This window comes from Pleurodeles waltl, chromosome 8 (assembly GCF_031143425.1).
Source record: "Pleurodeles waltl isolate 20211129_DDA chromosome 8, aPleWal1.hap1.20221129, whole genome shotgun sequence".
Lineage (NCBI taxonomy): Eukaryota > Metazoa > Chordata > Amphibia > Caudata > Salamandridae > Pleurodeles > Pleurodeles waltl.
Genome location: NC_090447.1, coordinates 749276126 through 749294425, shown reverse-complemented (window position 1 = coordinate 749294425; position 18300 = coordinate 749276126). Strand labels below are relative to the sequence as shown.

At 42.2% G+C, this 18300-nt stretch overlaps 1 long non-coding RNA gene across 1 annotated transcript in view; it reads left to right on the top strand.

The window, feature by feature from the left end:
- The window catches only part of LOC138250277 (uncharacterized), a 72830-nt gene extending 58082 nt beyond the window's left edge, over window positions 1–14748 (top strand). The window contains exon 4 of the long non-coding RNA XR_011194923.1: window positions 14292–14748. This is a non-coding gene — a long non-coding RNA (uncharacterized lncRNA). The remainder of the gene's footprint in view (window positions 1–14291) is intronic.
- Window positions 14749–18300: the final 3552 nt, after the last annotated feature.

Below are 18300 nucleotides of genomic sequence, written 5' to 3'. Positions count from 1 at the left end.
GAAATGTATGAGATTAGATTGATCTTGGATTATAGTAAAGAGAACCAACAAATGGTGAAAATATTGAACAAATAATGGCACCTGATTCAAAAAGATAGTGACATTGGACAAAGAGTGGGCTCTCGCCCCTCAATTACATATCGGAAAGTACCATCTTTGAAAGATATGTTAGTAAAAAGTCACTTAGAGACGTCTAAAATTCCTAATTAGTTATCGGAGGGGAACAAAGGTTTCTTTTGCTGTAGAAAATGTTCAGCATGTAAGATTGGATGTAACAAAAAGGCCATAACAGACTTTAGAGGAAGAGAAATTGTGATTAGAGAAAAAATCACATGTGAAACATCTTTTGTTGTATATGTGTTGGAATGTCGATGTGACCTTAGATACGTAGGTAGTACTATATGCCCCCTGAAAAAGCGTATTTTAGAACATACAGTATAAGGGCGGTGCAAAGTGAGGACACCACGTATGCTATGACCAAATATTTGAAAACTCACTCAGAACTGGATTGGTTGTCCATGAAATACTATGGTATTGCGACAATACAAAATATGAACGGGGAGGTGATAGGGTGCAGTGATTGAGGCGTTTGGAGTCTAGATATATCATTAGATTAAAGACCAAGATGCCATTTGGAATTAACTATGACGAAGAATTATATTGTCATCTGTAAGTATGGTTGTACAAGAGGAATTAGATTATACTATTGATGCAAAAACCAATGTAGTATATTAATTGAAGAAATGGAATAGTTATAATTTAGAATAATTGAGGTACCAAACCCTATAGGCAAATGATTAAATATGAGTTGAGATATTGTAAGGGTGGAACTAAAATATTGAGGACAGTGTAATATCATAACAAGTTGAAATAATGGGTAGAGTATATGTTGTTATGTTTATTTTATGTTACTTTGTTTTATTATTCTGTTTACATGGAGTTGTTTGCTGGTTTTCTTTATTATTAGCATACACTGGGGTAAAAAGGTTATTGGTTTGGTGTTAATATAAGCACATATTATGAAGACTACATATCCCAGAATGCCACATAAGGGCATGGCTTATAGGATCAGTATAAATAGTGCACGTAATGGACTGTATAATTACCGTGATCAAGACTGGGAAGGTCGAAACGCGTTGGTGTCAGTTTGTTTGGGGTCTTTTCATGTAATAAAAGAAGATTTATGTAATCCTGTGAGTGCCGCATCCTTGACATTATTGTCAAACTGGTGTGAAGATTATTGATGGGATTAAGTCCTTCCCTGGTGCAGGCACCAACACGAAGTGAGCGGCCTTTTTTGGACCTTTTGGAGCTGATATATATATATGTGTATATATATATATATATATATATATATATATATATATATATATATTTGCCACCAGTTCTCTTGCAGTTGCAGCTTGCGTCTTCAAAGCAGTGCACATACTTCAACTGACGCATTTCAACTGTAGCTTTTAGGCAGCAATAAAAAAGTCAAGTAAGTCTTGTGATTATGTTTCTGCTACAAAAGGATCAGACTTTGTCTAGTGGCAGTTTTAGTGCCATAAAGAAGCGCAGAAGGTTTATATGACTACTGCAAAGAGCAAATCTGTATTTTATGTAAATAGCTGAGTACATTAGTAAAGTCAGCCACTACCTGCACTATAATACAAATGAAATGTATGTGCGTGGTGGCTATGGAGAGATGAAGAGCACGTTTGCTGGGTGGTAATGAGGGAATCCGAGGAGGAGGATATGGGAGTGGGAGCACCATTAATGATTGTTGGACTGGGCGCAGGAGGTGCTAAAGACTGTGATGAATGGTATGTGACAAGGTGTTTGAGTATCTTGAAAGAATGTGCTGATTGAGGGAAGAAGTGCAGGTAAGGTGGCCTCTACTGTTGCACGTATCACACACACACACACACCAGCAATTTTGTGACTGTCTATGTAGGCTAGTGTTTTAGAGCAACAGTTTAGCCAATAGCAGAGATGGCATCTTGATGGATGACTGCTGCTGACGTCACTCAGGTTATAGATGACAGCTCTGACATAGGATCAGAGACTGAGACAGCAGATACTGAGACAGCATCTGAGGGATAGGACAATGGCGCAGACTCTGGGAGTGATTTTTCAGTTGGAGGAGTCCCATTGGATAACTCCTTCCAGTAAATTGTGAGCAAGGTGATGAGGGCAGTCCTCTTGTCCCTTCACAAGCACAGTCTGTGCAACAGGGCAATAGTGGGTTAGCCCAACACAGAGAGCAGGTGAAGGCGGGGGCAAGCACAGAGAGGGTGCTCTCTTGGGAGCTCCCCAATTTAGTTCAGCCCCAAATTCCACTGCCCAAATTGTATTCTGGAAACATCAAAATTATCAATCACAAAACGAACTGGTTTTGTAAGGCAGGCACCTGTGTTTTTGGTCCTGGGTTCGGCGGCTACATAAGGAAACATACTAAACCCAAACATTTCTGTAAACTAGACATCCGGGGGAGTCCACAGAGGGATTCCCCAAAGTTTTCTTACCCAGAATACCCTGCAAAGCTGAAATGTTGAATAAAAACTCTATTTTTCTTGCATTTCTGTCACACAAACTACAGGAATATGCTGCGACCCACAAAATTCCTACTACCCAGTGATTCCTCACCTGTCCTGATAAAACACTACCCCACTTGAGTGCCTATACCTAATGCCTGCATAAGGAATGGATCACCCCAGGGTCAACAGTTGCCTCATGTAAGTACCAACATTGACCATTGTGTGATCTGTTCCTGTCGCGGGCACTTGGCCTACCCACACAAGTGAGGTACCATTTTTATCGGGAGACTTGGGGGAACGCTGGGTGGAGGGAAATTTGTGGCTCCTCTCAGATTCCAGAACTTTCTGTCACTGAAATGTGAGGAAAAGGTGTTTTTTTTTTGGCCGCATTTTGAGGTTTGCAAAGGATTCTGGGTAACAGAACCTGATCAGAGCCCCACAAGTCACCCCATCTTGGATTCCCCTAGGTGTCTAGTTTACAAAACTGTGCAGGTTTGCTAGGTTTCCCTAGGTGCCAGCTGAGCTAGAGGCCAAAATCCACAGCTAGACACTTTGCAAAAAACAGCTATGTTTTCTTTGTGAAAATGTGATATGCCCACGTTGTGTTTTGGGGCATTTCCTGTCACGGGCACTAGGCCTACCCACACAAGTGAGGTATCATTTTTATCGGGAGACTTGGGGGAACGCTGGGTGGAAGGAAATTTGTGGCTCCTCTCAGATTCCAGAACTTTCTGGCACCGAAATATGAGGAAAAAGTGTTTTTTGGCCACATTTTGTGGTTTGCAAAGGATTCTGAGTAACAGAACCTGATCAGAGCCCCACAAGTCACCCCATCTTGGATTCCCCTAGGTGTCTAGTTTACAAAACTGTGCAGGTTTGCTAGGTTTCCCTAGGTGCCAGCTGAGCTAGAGGCCAAAATCCACAGCTAGACACTTTGCAAAAAACAGCTATGTTTTCTTTGTGAAAATATGATATGTCCACGTTGTGTTTTGTGGCATTTCCTGTTGCGTGCACTAGGCCTACCCCCACAAGTGAGGTATCATTTTTATCGGGAGACTTTGGGGAAAGCTGGGTAGAAGGAAATTTGTGGCTCCTCTCAGGTTCCAGAACTTTCTGTCACCGAAATGTGTGGAAAAAGTGTTTTTTTGGCCACATTTTGAGGTTTGCAAAGGATTCTGGGTAACATAATCTGATCAGAGCCCCACAAGTCAGCCCATCCTTGATTCCCCTAGGTGCCTAGTTTTAAAAAATGTGCAGGTTTGGTAGGTTTCCCTAGGTGCCGGCTGAGCTAGAGGCCAAAATCCACAGCTAGGCACTTTGCAAAAAACAGCTCTGTTTTCTTTGTGAAAATATGATGTGTCCACGTTATGTTTTGGGGCATTTCCTGCCGCGGGCACTAGGTCTACCCACACAAGTGAGGTATCATTTTTATCGGCAGGGTTGGGGGAATGCTGGGTGGAATGAAATTTGTGGCTCCTCTCAGATTCCAGAACTTTCTGTCACCGAAATGTGAGGAAAAAAGTGTTTTTTGGCCACATTTTGAGGTTTGCAAATGATTCTGGGTAACAGAACCTGATCACAGCCCCACAAGTCACCCCATCTTGGATTCCCCTAGGTGTCTAATTTTCAAAACTGTGCAGGTTTGGTAGGTTTCCCTAGGTTCCGGCTGAGGTAGAGGCCAAAATCCACAGCTAGGCACTTTGCAAAAAAAAGCTCTGTTTTCTTTGTGAAAATGTGATGTGTCCACATTGTGTTTTGGGGCATTTCCTGTCGTAGGCACTAGGCCTACTCACAAAAGTGAGGTATCATTTTTAATGGGAGGCTTGGGGGAATGCTGGGTGGAAGGAAATTTGTGGCTCCTCTCAGATTCCAGAACTTTCTGACACCGAAATGTGAGGAAAAGGTGTTTTTTTGGCCACATTTTGAGCTTTGTAAAGGATTCTGGGTAACAGAACCTGATCAGAGCCCCACAACTCAGCCCATCCTTGATTTCCCTAGGTGTCTAGTTTTCAAAAATGTGCAGGTTTGGTAGGTTTCCCTAGGTGCTGGCTGAGCTAGAGGCCAAAATCCACAGCTAGGCACTTTGCAAAAAACAGCTCTGTTTTCTTTGTGAAAATGTGATGTGTCCATGTTGTGTTTTGGGGCATTTCCTGTCACGGGCACCAGGCCTACCCACACAAGTGAGGTATCATTTTTATCAGGAGGTTTGGGGGAATGCTGGGTGGAAGGAAATTTGTGGCTCCTCTCAGATTCCAGAACTTTCTGTCACTGAAATGTGAGGAAAAGGTGTTTTTTGGCCACATTTTGAGGTTTGCAAAGGATTCTGGGTAACAGAACCTGATCAGAGCCCCACAAGTCACCCCATCTTGGATTCCCCTAGGTGTATAGTCTTCCAAACTGGGCAGGTTTGCTTGGTTTCCCTAGGTGCCGGCTGAGGTAGAGGCCTAAATCCACAGCTAGGCACTTTGCAAAAAACAGCTCTGTTTTCTTTGTGAAAATTTGATGTGTCCACGTTGTGTTTTGGGGCATTTCCTGTCGTAGGCACTAGGCCTATCCACACAAGTGAGGTCTAATTTTAAAGGGGAGGTTTGGGGGAATGCTGGGTTGAAGGAAATTTGTGGCTCCTCTCAGATTCCAGAACTTTCTGTCACCGAAGTGTGAGGAAAAAGTGTTTGTTTTGGCCACATTTTGAGGTTTGCAAAGGATTCTGGGTAACAGAATCTGATCAGAGCCCCACAAGTCAGCCCATCCTTGATTCCCCTAGGTGTCTACTTTGAAAAAATGTGAAGGTTTGGTAGGTTTCCCTAGGTGCCGGCTGAGCTAGAGGCCAAAATCCACAGCCAGGCACTCTGCAAAAAACAGCTCTGTTTTCTTTGTGAAAATGTGATGTGTCCACGTTGTGTTTTGGGGCATTTCCTGTCGCGGGCGCCAGGCCTACCCACACAAGTGAGGTATCATTTTTATCGGGAGGCTTGGGGGAACGCTGGATGGGAGGACATTTGTGGCTCCTATCAGACTCCAGAACTTTCTGTCACCGAAATGTGAGGAAAAAGTGTTTTTTGGCCACATTTTGAGGTTTGCAAAGGATTCTGGGTAACAGAACCTAATCAGAGCCCCACAAGTCAGCCCATCGTGGATTCCCCTAGGTGTCTAGTTTTCAAAAATGTGCAGGTTTGGTAGGTTTCCCTAGGTGCCAGCTGAGCTAGAGGCCAAAATCCATAGCTAGGCACTTTGCAAAAAAACACATCAGATTTCAATGTAAAAATGTGATGTGTCCATGTTGCCTTTCCTGTCGCGAGCCTTAGGCCTACCCACGCAAGTGAGGTACCATTTTTATTGGGAGACTTGGGGGAACACGGAATAGCACAACAAGTGTTATTGCCCCTTGTCTTTCTCTACATTTTTTCCTTCCAAATGTAAGACGGTGTGTATAAAAGCTGTCTATTTGAGAAATGGCCTGTAATTCACATGCTGGTATGGGCACCCCGGAATTCAGAGATGGGCAAATAATCACTGCTGATCAATACCTTATCTTATGCCCATTTTGGAAATACAAAGGTTTTCTTGATACCTATGTTTCACTCTTTATATTTCAGCAAATGAATTGCTCTATACCCGGATAGAATGAAAACCCATTGCAAGGTGCAGCTCATTTATTGGCTCTGGGTACCTAGGGATCTTGATGAACCTACAAGCTCTATATATCCCTGCAACCAGAAGAGTCCAGCACACGTAACGGTATATTGCTTTAAAAAATCAGACATTGCAGGAAAATGTTAGAGTAAATCGCGGAGAAAAATGGCTGTTTTTTTCAGCTCAATTTCAATATATTTTTTGAGCTGTTATTTTCTGTAGGAAAACCTTGTAGGATCTACACAAATGACCCCTTGCTGAATTCAGAATGTTGTCTACTCTTCAGAAATACTTAGCTTTTCAGGATCCAGTGTTGGTTTCACACCCATTCCTGTCACCAACTGGAAGGCGGATGAAAGCACCAAAAATAGTAAAAATGAAGTATGTCCCAGTAAAATGCCACAATTGTGTTGAAAAATGTGGTTTTCTGATTCAGCTCTGCCTGTTCCTGAAAGCTGGGAAGATGGTGATTGTAGCACCGCAAACCCTTTGTTGATGCCATTTTCAGGGTAAAAACCACAAGCCTTCTTCGGCAGACCTTTTTTTCCCATTTTCTTTTAAAAAAACAAGATTTTAGGTGTGTTTTGGCTAATTTCTTGGTCTCTTCCAGGGGAACGCAGAAACTCTGGGTACCTTTAGAATTCCTAGGATGTTGGAAAAAAAAAGGATGCAAATTTGGCGTGGATAGCTTATGTGGACAAAAAGTTATGAAGGCCTAAGCGCAAACTATCCCAAATAGCCAAAAAAGGGCTCAGCACTGGGGGGGAAGGCCCAGCAGCTAAGAGGTTAATGAAGTGTAAAAACTACTCCCAAAGCAGAAGCAATGGCTTAAATCTTTTGCAGTAATACCTGGGTATGGGGTATGTGGCACATAACAGCTCAGGATGGTAAGCTGGGTAAGGTTCAGGAAATTCATTAACTTGAAAAGGACCAAAATGAGACCTGCCCATTCATAGTAATATTTAAAGGGAGACATGGGGAAGAGAAGCATTTGTTTCCTGGGCTCTCTGTAATCGGCTTGGCACCAGCCAGTGGAGGTGGGAGCTGGTCCCAGAACCAGTTTAGTGCAGAGGGTATTACTCATTTCCCTAAAAACACTCCTGGCTGGCATTCTAGCCACCTCTAAGGGCAGAAAGGCTGCAGCATCTTGCATGTTACTTAGAATAGAGTACTGTGGGATATTTGTGGTTAGGAAAACAGAATATGCTACAAAAGACAGACAGTCTACCCTTGTGAACTTTTTCCTTATTACTAAGAAAGTTTTGAGGAGTCATCCCTACCCACTGGCTAGTGAATTCTATTAAAGTAGAACCTCTCCTCAGCTCATGAGAACATCTAGACCTGAGGAAGGCTGGGTTTGCTGTCTGTGACCTTTGTGGAAACCTGAAGATCTGGACCTGCTTCCACTTGTACCTATAACTGAGAAGTGGTCACTTTGCTGACTTCTGTGTGTCTACAGGGAGGCAAGCAGCAAGAAGCCTTTTACATGAGGTTCCCAACTGACCAGTTGCAATTGGACCTTGACTGCATCCTGCTGGTGACCTCTGCTGAAGTGAGTTCTGCCCCCTACTTGCTCTCCCGCAGAACCTTAGAAGTGACCAAACAGAGCTATCACACAAACTTAGAAAAGATGGGAATTAGAAGATTTATGGATTTCCAAGACCTCCAGACCATCAGTGGGACCTTGCGGTAACACTGGCTGATTTTGAGTGGACTTTGTCTGGTATACCTCCAGGGTTCCCCTCTGGTTTCCCCGTGGAGGTTTTTGAGCTCTATATAAAACGACTAAGTCCAAAGGCATAAACTTTGACAGGCGGAGACATGAAAAAAATCTGGCCAATGAGAGCACTTTGGTGGCTGGGAAATTTGAATTTCTCACACTCTGAGCCTAAAACCAAAGGTTTCAATGGAACCTTGTCCAACTGCTATCTGGCTTCAAAAGGGCTTTGGCAGATATATCCTTCAACCTTGTCCTGATGAAGGATTTTGACTTCCATTTCAAAAACTAAATTAGAAAGAAAAATCTTTGAGCAGGACAACCCACTTGGCGTATCTGACCTTCACTCAATTGTGGTTGACCTGAAATTGTGCCCAGGTCCTTGTAAACCGTGACCAGAGACAACCGATTGGTGCTTTAGTTTTTCTTGGCATTTTTTTCCTCAAATTTTAAATATTCACATCTCCAGCCCCCCACTCCCCTGTTGAGTTTCTCATGTTGTTTTTATTTCACTCGTTAGTTTTTCTGTATTTTTATATTGGTTGTGGGATTTTTTTGTGTGCTGTCTTTAGACTTTAACAGTTTTGTTACTGCTAAATACTTTATGCATTTTCCTAAGTTAAGCCTGTTTGCCTTGTGCCAAAGCTACTAGGGGCTTAGCCTTAGTTTAAATTATTGATGTTATGTTTTAGCCTGGCAAGTTTGTGGGCTTCTTCCTAGTAGTGGACTCTCATTCACCCATATTAATAACCCACTTTCTTACAAAATGTATAGTGCTTTCCTAGAAGAATGAAACTGGAAATCTTGTGGAATACTGTAAATTTAACAAAACTCAGTTTTTTTTTTTTTTACAAATTTAGTGAATAAAACCTTTTTGCCAGTTTGTGACATTGTTGCAACTAAATGTGCTAATTTCACTTTGTGTAAAAAGGTTCATCCCAGCCTGCTCACTAAGGTACCCTGGGATGTGCATATGCATGATCTAGAAAGGAGGCATCTTCAAACACACACTGAGCCGCCAAAATCTTCCCATAACTAAAAAGGTAGTTTTCTTCATGAATGAGGATATGGTGGCTGAATTCTGATGGCCTTTCCATTGGACTACTGAGTCGTCTGACAAATCAAATAGCCATTTCCCCTAACCATTGGTCAAGTAAAAAGAAAAAGGCAATTATTCCAAAGATCTTAAAAAGTGAAAAGAACAACATGAGACTGGCATCTCATCGCTGTAGCTAAGAGGTAATCTACAGCGTTGATAGTAGACTGAACCATGCGAGCACTGTGGAAAAATTCACTATTGTAACAGAGCAGTGGTTCCCAACCTGTGGTCCTGGGATCCCTGGGGGTCCGCCAAGCCTTCTAAGGGGGTCCACGACTGCTTAGAAAATAAAAAAATATTAACAGATTAGGCCCCCAGCTTTCAATAATGACTCAGTGGAGGGTCCCTGGATTCCATTAATGATCCACTGGGGGTCCCCGGGTTCCAGTAATGATAAAGTAGGAGTCCACAGCAGTCAAAAGGTTGTGAACCACTGTAATAGAGAACTCATGAGTGACCAGAGAGCAGCTGCACTGCTACGTCAAGTGATCTCTCTACTTTGAGTCATCAATATGTCGTTCAGGGTTTCCCACAGGTGTCATTACAAAGGGCCAACATTATTAAGTGAATCTAATATAATGATTCCTGGTTCGGCCTTCTCAGGCAATGAGGGCCACTGAGACAGAAACACTACTTTTGCTGGAAAAAGTCAGTCTTCACTTGTACATAACCATGTCAACCGCTACCCAGTTCACCTCTCAGTTCTTGCACAAGGAATGAAATGTGGCCTAATGGCCAGACAGGATTGAGTCACGTCCTCAGCTTGTCATCCTGTGATTCTGGGCAAATCATTTAATGTGACCATGCCAAAAGAATGTGTCATGTAATCTGGTGCACATGTAAAATGTGGTTCAAACACAAGGGGGAGGTAAGAGGTATTATAGAAGAGGGTTCAACCTATAAACCAAAAAATTGGAGCCCTGCTCATATACATGGGCCAATTTCCCTCAAGGTAAAAAAGGAAAAAGCTTTTTATAGTGTAACCCTGAGCCACCTTGGTTGCCCCTTGGTGACATGCCTCATCATAGGGTTTTTTGCGTTTGGCTATGGAATGGAAATACTGTGTTGGATTTGATCCACCTGAATGATGGAAGCTAGGAGTTGGAGTGTTTGTTTTTTAAGGTTGAAATTAAAAATACCTGACTGATAGGAAAAACCTGTTTTATTCAGACCTCCCAGCAGTATGATTAAAATTTGGTAAGACAAAGGGTAGAAAGTAAAAGACATGGGTTTAATGACCCTACTTTCTTTCTAAATCGGTCAACATGTTTCTGCCACCCTTCCCTGTGGCTTTCATCAGGACCATTCATCTCACTCCCTGAGAGCACTCCTAATTATAAGTGCAAAGTGTTATTACTTCTCAAGCTCTGCATGCACACTAAGAAACTATACACCTGCTTGGTGTGTTTAGTTCTGTAATATCTGAAAGATAAAGAAGGAGAAATTAGCTTGCCCGAGTGAAGGGTACATTGTAAGGGATTTGTGCTCCGCAACATTAGTGAGGCTCGATTGTCTAAAAAATTACACTCTATTGTGATTTTGCCCATGCATTTCAAAGGTTCTTCAAAATTACGTGACTGCGGGAACCAGGTGAGCATATCTAGAACATACATTGATCATAACCCCTGTGGGTTAACGTACACAAAGAACATACACACTGGACAATACAAAGAAATGTAAAAATGACATTGTATACATATGAAAGCACATTGTGTGTTTCAAAGGTATGTCGGTGATGAGGCCAGCCTGTAGTCACACCCTGCATAGAAAGAGAGGCAGAAATAATTGATAAGCATCAATAAGCACCATGCTGCATGGACACCTTGACGACATAAGTGCGGACTAGCTGATAGAATCCTCCATGCAGGACTTTTTAACCCATTGGTCACAGCATGGCCCATTCCGCAGCGGAACAGGAAGAAGGTTATGATCAAGCATGCCACCAAGGAGCAACCCTGGTGGATGAGGGTTACACTATCAATTTTTTTAAAACTTTTTTATCCTGAGGGAAACTAGCCACGTGTATGAGCAGGACCTCCGTTTTCTGGTGCACATGTAAAGAGATCTACTGCCCTTCGGCCAACTTTGCGCTGTACATAAAGGACATTAAGAAAAATAAACTAGAAATCAACTGTATTGCAAAAAGTGCTAATTTTTTAAAGGATTCACACTATGATAGAATGATTGTAAGCTCAATGTGAGCTGGCCAAACGTCCCACACATTTTGCAGTTTTGTTCTGCAGTCAGTCCTCCTATCATGCTCCCCGCACAGAGGCACTGCTGTACACCCATTGCCCTGCATTTTGGATCTCAGACACTTTTAACTCTCCAAAAGGACAAACAACTCTCACTCTTTCAGTCCTTTATGAGCTGCATGAGAGATGCCGGTCAATGACTGGGATAGATGAGCTGCATCACTGAAGGGGTCCTGAACAATGCATTTTCAGGAGCAGGTATTGCTATTGAGATGTAAATCCCACCATTTGCCGGTAAACAACTGTGAAAGCGAGAATGAAAAACATGCTGGGGACTGCTCCCAGGAGTATTCCACTGGTATTTATTTCTTCTTTAACCCTTTTTGAAAGTGCTAACTTATTGTGGGCTGAAGAACAGAGAGTATGAATTGAATTGCCCTGGATCAAAAAATGTGTTTGAAAATGATTTGCCCAGAATCATACTGTTTGTTAAAGTAATAGACCCAAGACCGCAGCACGCTGCTATTTTCTGCAGAGTCTGTATATTGAAGACCATGTTGGATTTTGGTCAAAATACCATGACACTGGACAATTCTCCCTTCCTGAAGGTAATATTCAGTCCATTTTTAACTACATGCTTCCTAGACGTTTTTACATTGATTCTAATTACTCCCAGTCTTGCCAGTAATGGAAGCAAAGGGAAATGCTAAAAAAATGATTGCCCAAGAGCACACACACAATCTGTCCGAATGAGAAGGCAATAGTAAACACCATTTGTCCTCATTCCATGTTTCGTACTAGTCCACTAGACCACAAATGGGCTGCAGTGATTCTGATAAATGTCACTGTAGTGGCCCTGCTCAGCTGTAGCGCGCAGTGTATACGTCCACTATTTTAGGTGCATTAGTCATTTTGAGATTGGACATCAAGTACCCTTGTTTCATGGATAAACACATCCACTGGACCAGGTCCTGTGGCTGTAGATGGTTACTGAGCAGTAGGTTTGGTAGATAGTGATATTTTCCATGTGTGTGTCAAAGCTTAAGCCTGTCTAATTTCATGTGGATCCCAGAGTTGTTTACTTTCTAAACTTGTCTCTCAAAAATTTGCAATAGTTAGTAGTCAAAGTTTACTTCAGGAGGTAGGATTAGAACTGAAAAACAATACAAATAGAGTAGTATTAAGAATGAAACCCCCAAAATGAACTTTGTGACTCATAGTGAAGCCAATCCCCAACAATCATCTTCTGGTGTCTCTGAATGCACAATGTGTCTCAACGTACAGTGTATCGACATGCATGCCAAATATCCTGCAAAATAATGAGAGAAAGTTTGGCACAATAATTCCAGCTCATTGCTTCACTGCCTTTTCCGGGCCAAGTATGCCATTCAGCATGTCTATCAAGCACAGGTGGTAATCACAAACAAAAACATAAACCTGCTACTCATCACAGAAACGAGCTTCACTAATACCTCTATCCCTACCATCGAACACATTGCAACCCACGACCCAACTCACTACATTGAGACCGGGCCACTGGAAAGTGCTGAGAAGCAAATAGCATCTATTCTGCATGTAAGGGTTAATTTATCCTGCTTCCTGCTTATTTATTTCACCTATGCAGCAGGCGAAAAGATTTATCGTGTTCACACCCCAGCCCATGTTCTCTAAGTAATTTTTTTGCATGTATATTGGCTAGGGGCTTTTCTACCTGCCGCCCACCAAACACAGGGTTAAGCGAGAAAATAATGCCCTGTCACATTAAATTTTACTGTCACCAATTTGTACTGGGAAAACTGCCAAAATCCGTGTCAGCTGCAAACACATTTCAGTCATCTGATTTCAGATTATGAAGCGGCAGAAGGCTATTTAGAGACCACTGGAGACCTTTGTGATTGATCTACGAAGTGCTGTCAACATGCTGTGCAGAGACGAGAAGCTCAATCTGCAAGACATCTAAGGGAAACATTTTACATGATTACGAATACATTGCAGGAGTGCTAGTATGTCCCCTTTCTGAAAGGACAGATAAGCGAAAGCTGTCAAGGACGCGCGGAAAGATCAAACAGCGATGAGGCTCGTGTGTCTCCTAGGTCTCCTGCCAGATTTAATTGGTCGTAGACCTCTGGTCAATCCTCGCTCTGACTTTTGAATGCTCTTCGCTTACTTTGGGGCCAGCAAAATATGAAGCTGGTTAATGGCTAACTTTGTATTGTGTAGTAGAAACTTTAGTGCTATCCCTCATGCCACAAAAGTGATGTATGTGACAGTTTATGTATTATGTTAATCAAGGTACTAATGGTTTGAATGTTGATGCACTGAGAGATCAATTTAGATGTGCATTAATTTAGACTAATATTAAAAAACAATGGTGGTATTAAGACTAAAGTAAATGTGTGAAGGATTAAAATGATATGTTATAATCTAGATTCGCGACTGATAGAATATATTGAAACAAATTTGAATTTCTAATGATTAATGATTTAAATACGTGTGCACAAATAAAGAAATGTAGTTCCACGTAATACTGACAAATGTATTGACAGAGTCTTTTTCGTTTAAAGCTACTGTAATATGAATATTAGTGAAGAATTAATAGTTCATGTTAAAAAGCATTTATTTGATGTATTAATGTACTCTATTAATTTAGTTTCATTAGTGAGGGCTGTTAGGCCCTGGTTTCGTGAGTATGCAGAGAATGCATATTCATTTATTTAATGTGAACTATTCTTTCAAACTTCGTTCCCATGGAAAGACTAGCTTTGGTGAGAGACTCCTATTGTTTTAGACATAGAGAGAAATGAAACAATGTCCTTGAATGTATAACATCCTGAACTGTGGACTGACATTATATACAATTGTTGAAAACTCATGTGGAGCTACTTGGATGGATGAAGTTCTCATAACAATTTAAACTTAGAGTCGTGTGATTGATTTCTATTGGATGATGCCCCTCAATGTAATGTGGACAGCCACCTAGAGCAAATCAGATTGCCGTATGAACTGTGATGTTGTAGTTGACCAGTTTGAAATTGGTCAGATTTGCCTTTGATCTCAACCTGTGCAGATGAGGAACCCCACATGCTGAGCTCCTTGAAGAGGTAACTTACTTTCTTTTTTCGTTTCAGATGCCCCACTGAGACTTCAAAATCTTACCTTTACCCGCTGAAGAAGACTCTTGACTGAGCTTCTGACATGCTGATGTTTTCCCTTTTTATCAATCTTTTGCCTACCTTCATAGCCCGAGATTACCTTTTTCCAAATTCTTTTTGCCTTTTTTGTACTTCTGACTTTTGCCCGCATGTGTTCTCCCCACACATGTTCTTCCCTGATTTGGCTGAATGTAGAGTTTCCCTATGCTCAGCCAAATTACAACTCTGCTGATTTAAATTGCTTACCAAGCCTTAATTTCTGTATCTCAAATAATCCTGTTGATGTTTTGTACTCCTCTTCTTGAATGCTTAGTTTTATTAATGTTAGTTCGCCTTAACTTATTTAATCGCCTTGAACAACCATTGGTGATTCTATATCTTTATAACTTTATTTGTGACTTGTAAACATGACTCTGAGTTTAAGTTTGTAATAAAACCCCTTAACTTTATTCCTTACTGAAGTTTTCCTTGTATTGCCACATTAGTAATACTGGGTAATACAATTGGGATTGTATTGAAATTGTGTTAATGGTTCTACCACATCCTCAATGAGCATTGCTTCCTGCTAAGGATGAAAATGCTCCAGCAGATCTGGTAGCAGAGGAATGGTTTAGTCCCACTAAGAGGGGGAAACCATTCCATTGTGGTGTTAGGGAGCTAAGGCCAATCCCCATGTGATTGGCCAGTCCAAATGTTGCCCTCCCTACAATTTTGTCCCATGGTCCGTTCCACAGAATGATGAAGTTCTAGCCTCATGTCTACAAGTACCAGATGTGTGAGTATTAATAGGTTTTCAACTTGCATTACTTTTGGCCTGAAGATTAGAGTAAAGTGAAATGTGTGAAATGTTTTACAGTTTTGTCGTACTCATTTGATTGTGCGCTTCTTCCCAGAATAATGCACAGCTTTAGAACACACTAGTTTATTTATTGTCTGCAGTGAAGCACTTGTCATGAGATGTCGCTGACAGTGTCGATAGTTATCCTTGACTGAGTGTGAGTTGTGGTTGGTATTAAGTGAATCTCAAGTGCATATGGAGGATCTGCGTCAACCACAGTGAGTATTGCTGGTCAAGTTTCACTTGTTGTTTAATTGTGAAAGCTACAGCCAGAAAGTATATCTCCATACAGCTTTGAAGTGTCCAAGCTGAGTTCCTAACCTGTAGTGTGCAGACAAGTAGTTGCTTTTTGCTCGCTATATTTTGCATGAGGTGTGTGTGAGCGATTATGTGAGAAAATTGCAAAGTGACTGCAGCTGCTGAAAGAAGTGAGTATGATGTCATTTTTTGCAGCGCTGGTATATGTCAGTTGGTGTGAAGCTTCACTGGTATTGGTGAACAGTGCCACTTTGCAATTCGTAAGAACATAGAGAGTAAAAGATTGTGGGCTTGAAGTTACTTCCTGATTAGATCAAAAGATATTGTGATTAATTGAGTTGAATGAAAATGAATTTCTTTAAAGCTTTAAAGAGTGCATTTAGAGGAGATGAGTTTATTCAAGTTAGAGAGGATATATAGATCCACCCCCAGGAAACTTCAGGTTATTATGTGTCATCTATAAAAGGGTTTCATGCATGTTAGTGGCTTGAACAATAGTGCAAGATCACTGAAAAAGAAGGTGCTTTAGCATTTCCCCATTACGGAACTTTTAATCTGAGAATGATGGACAATTTTAGGGGAATACTGTTTGAGATGAAACCAACTCTGAAACCTGCACAATTTGAAGTTGTAGTATTTGGGAACTCATAGCATGCCAGAAAATGACAGACACATATGAAAACTGAATGCAGGAAGCAATTGAAATAATTGCAGAGGCTGTATGGGGTGCAGAGCCGAAAATGTGAAGAGCAGATATAATTGAGGGAGCCAGAAGGTTTCCAGCTATTTCAAATGAAGAAGGTCAAAGAACTAACCCTAAGACTTAGAAAGGGACAGCACAATAACAGATACTGAAGAGAAGAAGACAGTAACATGAAAGTGATTCAGATGATGAGTTTATAAATCAGATCCTGATAAATCGCCCGCCTTCTTATAATTTAGTTGAGATGGGAGCATGAACTGAAGCTCCCCAAAATGTAACCACAAATGTGCCAACAGCTTCAGTTGCACAGACACCGAATCAGATAGTTCCCATTACACTTACAAATTCAGTGACACAAATTTCTGAAGTAAAACAATCTATTCAGTGTGTTAATACATTTCAGCTCATTTTAAGTTCTGTTGTGAACCAGGTTTGCCAAATCCTAATGTGAAGCAGACAGTGCAGTCCCCTTGTGTGAATCCGTCTGTGCAAAATTACATTCAGAATCAACCTGCCCAAATGTTTAGTCCAGTTCACTCATGGCAAATGTTATCCCGAGCCAAACAGGACAAAGTTTTAATAGTGTCTTCATATGATGGAGTGTAGGAATGACAATTCCACGGATTCAGACAAATCATATGGGTCCCGATACATTAACTGCTCCAATGACTGTAGGTCGAGTTGTTCCATTGTATGCTCCAGGTACGTCTGGAAGCAATACACATTCAATAAATGCCCTGACAGTTCCTGATACACCAATTACATTCACTGGGATATCACCAATTGGCATGCAGAGATCAGTATATTGTAACAATTCAGAGTAGCTGTTCTCTTGTTAGACCACTGACCCCTACACAAGTTTCAGATCCAAACTCAGGGCCTCATTTTGACCCTGGAGGTCCGAAGTCCGTCCGGGCCTCGGTGGCAGTCTCACTGCCGACGAGCTGGCAGTGAAGACCGCCACATTAAGAGCGTGGTGGTTTGACTTCTGCCAGGGTGGTAGGACAGCCGGGCCGCAGGACAGCACCTTTGAGCCGGCTGTCCACTGAAGAACGCTGGTGGTATTAGGAGTCGCCTGTCCACCAGGGTTTCGGCTGTGATAGCACCTCCATGAAAACCCTGCAGGAAAGGCTGGCGACGACAGGAAATTCATTTCCTGTCTCTTGCAGATGACTCTCCCTACCCCCCTTCTAAGACATCACCCCCCACCCTCCCTTCCAAAACAGCATCCCTCTCCCCCAGCCCCCTTCCAAGACAGCACAACCTCCAACCGTCTCCCCTTTCCAAGACCACCCCCCTTCCCCACTCTCCTTCCCCGACAGCACCACCCTCACCCAGCATACACGCACACACACCCACATGCACCCCGCATACACCAACACGCATACATATACCCATTCACTCGCACCAACAGACACGCATTCACACAAACATACCAACATGCACTCACTTCAACAATCACACATGCATACACACATGCATACATACTTACATCCGCACACGCATACACACCTACATTCACACACAGCATCCCCCACCCTTCCCCCTCCTCCCCTGTCGGACGATCGACTTACCTTGACCAGCGGGGAGGTCGTCCGCCAAGAAACGGGAACAGGCACTTCCACCGCCGGCAGTGCCCCCCATCAGGACACTGCCATGCTGTATTGCTGCTCGTAATACAGCAGGTGGAGTCCTCATGGTGGGGAGGTGATGGCTGTGGAACCGCCTCTGCGTTGCTGACCGCCAGCACAACTGCTGAAGGATTTCCACCCAAATTTTGGCAGAAATCCTTCAGTACTCGTAATATGGCGCCTGCGGCTTCGGCAGTCTTTGTAAAGACCGCCGAAGTCAAAATGACCACCTCATTGTCAAGAATGTATCCCTGATGGGAGGTTTCCTCAAGGAACCTCACCTTATTTTGTGCCTAGACCTGATCAGATCCTGAATGCACATTGCAGCACGGAGGAGTACTCTTTAACACAGAGTCACTATGCATGCAATGGTAAGAGAATTGCATGGTACACAAATCATAGCAGCCATCAGAAAAAAGTGTCTTTGTGCCAAACTGAATCTCCCACTCCCCACTCACTAATTCATACAATAGTAAAAATTATTAAAAAATAAAACTAAAATAGCAGCCATCAGAGAGAGTGCCAACATGCTTTATTAAATCACCCACCAATAGT